The sequence below is a fragment of the Canis lupus genome, chromosome 1 (genome assembly GCF_048164855.1).
Source record: "Canis lupus baileyi chromosome 1, mCanLup2.hap1, whole genome shotgun sequence".
In the NCBI taxonomy this organism is placed as follows: domain Eukaryota; kingdom Metazoa; phylum Chordata; class Mammalia; order Carnivora; family Canidae; genus Canis; species Canis lupus.
In genome coordinates, this window is record NC_132838.1 from 94,294,645 (window position 1) to 94,301,273 (window position 6,629).

Here is a 6,629-nt window from a genome sequence, read left to right on the forward strand (position 1 = left end):
TGAGAAGACGGTGTGACCGGGGGAGGGTGGGGACGACGCCTGTGACGACGGGCTTCCCGGCGGCCCGAAGTGGGAGTGGTGTGGGCTTGGAGGAAGGAAGAGAGGAAGAGGAGCCGAAGGGGGCAGCGGCGGCCGCAGCCAGCGGCCTCCCCGCGCCCTGACAGGCTGGGCCGGCGCCCGGCGCGCTCGGGACTTGCCGCCGCCGCCTCGGCCGCTCGGCGCCTGGGCCCGGACTCGCGGCGCGCGTCGGGGCGGAGAGCTGCGGCCGCCGCGCGGGGACAGGCCCAGGGCTCGCCGCCCAGGGATGTGAGTGGGAGCCGAGCCCGCGCGGGAGGGCCCGGGACGGCCCGGCCTGGAGGACGCCGGGACCCCTGCCCACGCCGGGGGCTCCGCGGGCGCCGGGTCGGAGCAGCCCCCGCGGGCCGGGGGGCTCGCGCTCGCCGCCGGATCGCTGCAGCTGGTGCGTGCGAGGGCTGCGTGGCCTCTGGGTGGGGGCAGCGCGCGTCCGCCCACCTCCCTGCGGCTGCTGGGGGCGTAAACTGGTCGGCGAGGACAGTTCCGCTTGGAGGGGAAGCCGGCGGCGCGCTTCGCTGTCGCCGTCTGCATCCATGTGCGCCTCGTATCCGCCTTCCCCCCCCCCCCGCGGCTTAGACCTCTTCCAGGAGGTTCTAGACGCCTGAATCGCCTGGGGAAGAGCATCTATCTCCCCTGGATTTCTGCGGTAATAACCGCTGTTGCTGCACCCCCCCCCCTTTTTTTTTTAGGTTTCAGAGTCAGGCGAGGGAACAAGATGTGAACTGTTGCGCTTCTGCAGAAGACGGCCCTTCCTCCCCTTCCCGCGAAGGTGAGTGCGCGGTGTTCGCGGCGGCCAGGGAGGGCTCCTTGCGGCTCGGTCCTCTGGAAATGGCAGTGCCGGACTTAGAATGCTGGTCCGCCGGGGCGATTTGGGGGGTGTTTCCTGTTGCTCTCCGACCCTTCGAGAGATCTTCGCTGCCTCTTTCCCCGCTGATGATTCAAGTAACGAGACTTTGCGGAAGCAGCATTTGCCAGTTTACCCGCCCTCCTCCAGTATCCAGAGTGTGTTCACCTCTCAAAGAGGAACGTTTTCGACTAATAACAGATACCTGTTGAGAGGATACTGCCAGCTGTTCTTGCTGGAGCCTCTGCTACCACAACGAGTGCTTCCTGGGTGGTTTTATCTGCCTGTTTGCTGTGTCGGTTGAATTTACCCAGTTTGCTTTCCGGTGGTGGTTAATCAGGAGAAACTCCTTTTGTCTGAATGGAAGGACAGAAGCGGCTGAATATTGTCAGAGATGGGGGGGGGGGGGGCGGGGGGAGAGGAAGACCGTGGAGAAGGAAAGTAGAAGTGAGACTGAGAGAGAGGACAGTTGCTTTTGGTTTCTTAATAGGTTTGTACAAGCCTGATTCGTTGGGCTCCTGAAAATATTCTAAGCGACACCCAGCAGATTTGAAGATGAATAATCAACCTTTGACCTCTCTTTCCCCACCCCTTTCACCTTTTCTCACGAATGTGAAAATCACTAGCTTGCATGTGCAACAACGTTATCTGTTAGAGTGTAACAGATCTGCACGCTGGTTGTGTCCAGCCCCTGCCTTAATAGTACACGTATTTACTTGTAGAGGAAAGCGACAGTTCTTGCTGACTACATAAGCATGTGAAGCTTGTTTTTCAAGCTGAGACAGGTGTCTCAGGTATGGGAAGGGAACGTGGTCTCTTCTCTCTGCTTCACCTGGCTGTTGCTGAAAGGTCGGATGCTTTTGAGGCAGAATAGGGAAGTTCATTGGCTCTGGAATCAGATCTGGGTTTGAATCATGGTGTTCCTGACACTTAATAGTTGTATTATTTAAAATGTCTTTGAGCCTCACTTTTCTTAAAAGGTGGTTGTGACGACTCAGTAAGATTATGCGTGGGAAGTAGTAGTACATTGCTTGGCTACTGTTGAAGTCTTGGCTACTCTCATGGCCAGGCAGGCAAAGGGGATTTAGAGAAGGGCAGAATCACTCAGCATGAGGTGGTCAGCCAGGGGCCTGTGTTTCTTCCTCGTTAGTAGAAGGAGAAAGACCACTTTCAGGTCTTGAACTGGTCGAGGGGGTCTTAACAGCCTTTTTATGGAAGGGTTCCACTCTTCTCTCTCCCCACACCCCCTCCCCCCATCATTGCGCGGCCTCTACCGACAGTTGTGCTGCCCTCTTGTGGTTAAATTGTGCCAGAGCTTTCTTCCGCTCCTCCCCTTTTAACATTTTTTCCCTCCCTCTGTTTAGGCCCCTCGCCTTTGCTCCCAGTTTCCCAAACTGTGTGCTGAGGTGCCCTAGAGCAGCAGTCACCTCAGGCTTGAACTGTTTGAGGTAGTTCACAGTTTCAAGATTAAATCGACACATTTCCTTTCTACAATGCCCCATTTTGCAAAGCTGTCTTTTAAAAGTTCCTCTGATAAAAAGCAACTACTGTGTGAGAATCAATGTGATACAGGAAAGGAGAGTGTGATGTCCAGTTTGATTCCAAGAAGTTGTACAAGGCTGAGCAAGCACTACGTTGTAAAAATACTAAGTGATTTGAATTCATCTACTGACCTTTTTCTTTTGGCTTGGGGGTGCTATGAAATTATTACTAAGAACTCCCCGAATGGAGAAACTTTGGGAACTTTTTGCTTTGGCTTTTGGTTGGCTTTTCTGATATATACAAAACATTTTTGAAATGGAAAAACTGCATTTTTTAAAATGTTGGTCACTGATTCCTATCCCCACCAAAAGTATTGATACAAAAATTGGTAAAATTATTGATACAAAGCTAGTACCAGCTGGTAGTGGCTTAGTATATTTCCTCTCCTATTTAATATCTTTATAGCTTCTGCCCATTCCTTTCATTTTGAAGTGAATTCTATTGCTTATTTGTCATTCTAGTCACTTCCTGGTTTTTCCAGTCCTGCTCTTCTAGGGTTTTTGAGTGTCTCTCCTTAGACTCACCATGCCCCAAATGAAAAATCATTTTTATACTCCTTTGGAATTTTCTTCTCTCCTGGTCATATAGGCTTTAAATTAGGCGTCATCTTTAAACTACTACTTTTATGTGCCTCTTGTACTAACCCATTCAACATGTCCTGTCTATATTTCTTTTATCTCTCATCTCTCCTTGCCTCACTTTACCACCTGAATTCCAGGACTTAGTTCCCTGAGTCTAGAATGTTGAAAGTTGTTATCAGCCTCTCAGAATCTAGCATCTCTTTCTTCTGTTCATCCACAATAGAAATGTCACTAATACTCCTTATTGTGGCATTCCTTTGCCCCCAAATCTTCAGTGAATTCCCACTTTCTACCTGTTAAATTTAACTTCCTTTTTCTGGTTCTCAGGATAATTGTCATAATTTCCTGCCCTGTTTATTCAGTCTTTAGCCTAAGGACCCGCAATGAACATTCTCTGCTATGGTCTTTCAAGCCGTTTTTCACGTTTTCTGATAATGGTTATGCTTATTTCAGTTTTTAACTTCCGTTTATGTTTTCCATCCTTCTTCAGTCAAGCCCAATTCTGTATCTCTACCACTCACTATTTCGTAATGAAGGAGGGCCTCATTCTCATTTGAAAAAATGAGGATGACTGTAGCACTCTTTCTATAGGTTTGTAGTCAGAATGAAGTGAATTAATACATGAAAAGTCTTCAAGACCAGTGCCTGGCATATTAAGTACACCTTAAGTTTTAGCTTTTGTTATTATAATTATGTGTCATCACTATTATTATTACTACTTTTACTATAACTATACTCCTAGTTAAAATTCAGCCTAATTTCTGAAACTGTTTCTCACTAAATATTGCTTTTTTCCTTTCTATGTTTTTATTCTTTTAGTTACAGAGGATCCTCACATAATTTGTTTATATATCCTGCTCTGATTGTTTGATAATTTCCTTAGTGTTAACCTTATCTTTTCAAGTTGATCGTATGTGCTTTGAGGAATACATACGTAGAGTGCTGAGCACATAGGGAACATTCTGTAAATGTTGTGTATTAAAAAGCAATTTTAGTCACCAAACAAATATCCATTAATACTTAAAATGTAGAAGGAACATTGCTATGTCCAAAGAGATGCAGAAAAATATAAAATAGGTTCCTTTCATTGAGAACTTAAAATGTAACTAGAAAGATAAGGTAAATAATAAAAGTTATAGATATTTGAGGCCACTTAGAGGTGAAGTGAGCAGGGAAGGCTCCAGAGATGAGGTAAAGTAAAAACTAGGCACGATATTATTTTGCATAAGAGGAAGGACTGTGTATAGGTGGTAAACAGAAGCAAAATTTGCATGACATTTTCAGAGAACAGTACATAAGACAATTTGAAATGAAGGTTTGAATGGCAGGGTAGTAAGAAATCAGGTTGATGATATAGATTGAAGTTAGATTTTGGAAGCCTTTAAGTGCGAGGATGAGAAGAATGTACATTGCTCCGTAAGTAACAGAGAAGCTTTAAAAGTTTGGATTGAGAAAAAGCATGCTAAGAGAAGTATTTTAGGAAAAACAAAGTGGCACGAGTGCAATGTAGAATATGAATTAGAGAAATGATAGAGCTAAGAAAATAATTTAGGCCTAGTGTTTGGATTTAGTGAAAATAGGGCTGGAGAGCTGTGGCATAAGACTTCATTCTATACTGGATAGGAAAGGAGGATGTGGTCAGGGGGGAGGGGAAAAGGAGTAATCAAAGATGACTTTGAAGTTTTGATCCTCAGTGACATAAGAAATTGAAGAGTGTTGGAATGCCAGGACATCTTGAGAACATCTGGGCGAGTCTATGAATTTTGTACATTAGGAATCTGAGGCCTAAAGAGATTTGAAAATGTGTCCAAAGTTACCCAGCTAGTTGGTGACAAAGAAAGAACTAGAATTTTTTAAATGACAGTACTGACAAATAGATATGAAGGCTTTAGTAGCTGGTTGAAGAGATTCAAACAGCTGGACTTACATTTTTGATGTTTAATTTGGCGTTACAGTGAGATAAGTGAAAATAGATAGCTAGACAGTAGATGAGTGGAACTTGGTAGAGAAGTTTAAGGCTGGAATTGTGGTGGTCAAAAAGAGCGGTGGACCTGAAATTGAGCCTTGACAATTGCCCATAATTACAGGGTGAAAGAAGAGCAATTGGCAAAAGAGATAGAGAAGGAGCTGTGAGTCTGAGAGGCAAATGGGTAGGTAGATTAAGAGGGTGGGAATGATTAACATGTTGATTATTGTTGATCACTGTGAAGAAATGAGAAGAGTCAGAACTAAAAAAAGACCTTAAAAATTTCCTAACATGAAATCTAGAAAACTAGAAGATGAAAGTTGCTTTTAGTTTTCTGCTGCAGAAATACCTACTGTTAATATTTTATTCCCTCTAGTATAATATATGACCTTTGAGTTTGACAGTTGGGTAAGTAATGGAGACTTCTATCCAAAGTTATCACTGGGACTAAAGATGAGAATTTTAGGTATAATAAAGATGGTAAAGTATTTTTGACCGTTTCTGTCATTTGTTTCCTTTTATATCACACTATCCAGGTACTGCTCTTCCTTGTGGGAATTAGCCTTACACTTATATTATTTGAATGAGTAGACATTCAGTGGTTCTTACTAGACCTTCAGTGGTCTAGGAGGTTAGACAAATGATCTCTGGGTGCATTCATACTAGTAAAATCTGAATAGAATGATAAGGTATTAATTTCTAAAAGGAAAGAGAAACCCTTGGTTAGATAACTTGTGAAAGTGAAGGTAGCATGGTTAACAGTGTTTAGGAGAGCTGGGAAGGGCAAAAGGAAGCATTATCTCTTTTTAAAGCCTGTACAGTTTAGCTATCAGAGGTGGACTAGCTTGAGATAGTCCATGGGCTGTTTTGCTTGAATGCTTATTTTCATTTCCCAAGGACGCATTTTGGCCTGCTTTTCTGCTGTCAGTCCTTGGGATTAGGGTATTCATTGTTGCTTACTAAATGACTTTAATACATTCTGATTATAAAATAAAATGCCACTAGGTAATATTTTGTAATATGAAAGGCAGTGTGATGAGAAGAAGTGCACTGTTTTTGGAAATCAGAGGCGATCAGGGACTAACTGCTGTCAACATGAGTTTGAACAAGTCACGCGATCATTGAGCCTCTTTTCCCTCTTATTTGGAAAATGAGGGATTGGAATAAATCTTTGTTCAAAAATACTTTGTTTACTTTAGAAACGTGGAGTCACATGGTAAAATGTGAATAAACTTAAGTAAAGAGTTACTACGGTTTAGAGCAAGAAACAGCCTCTTGCTCTTTCTGCATCTCTGATTCTTGTTTTCCAGTAAATCACTTTCAAATTTCCTAAGTGTCTTTTGGCGCTTACTTCCGTTTTTTTCTAAATAACACAGTCCACCATCAGTAACACCCTTCCTGTCCTCTACCTGTGCTTACACTCCTTTTCCCCTTTATTTACTTATTTATCTTGTAAATATTTTGTTTGAGAGAGAGAGTGTGAGTGCATGAGCAAGGGAGGGGCAGAGGGAGAGGCAGAAGCAGACTCCCCGCTGAGCAGGGAGCAAGATTTGGGGACCATGACCTGAGCCACCCAGGCGCCCTTGCCCTTTTACCCTTTAAAATGAGTGAACTGGTCAGG

The 6,629-nt window shown here is 44.2% G+C and overlaps 1 protein-coding gene across 3 annotated transcripts in view; it reads left to right on the plus strand.

Moving 5' to 3' along the window:
• JAK2 (Janus kinase 2) overlaps positions 1-6,629 on the plus strand; it is a 117,427-nt gene that overhangs the window by 566 nt on the left and 110,232 nt on the right. The window contains exons 1-2 of one of the 3 annotated variants that reach the window (XM_072840370.1): positions 309-460; positions 765-844. The gene's annotated coding sequence lies outside the window, so the exon portion shown is untranslated. Of the gene's footprint in view, positions 1-308; positions 461-764; positions 845-6,629 lie in introns of those variants that run through there. The other 2 variants (XM_072840391.1, XR_012037610.1) reach the window with 2 other exon arrangements.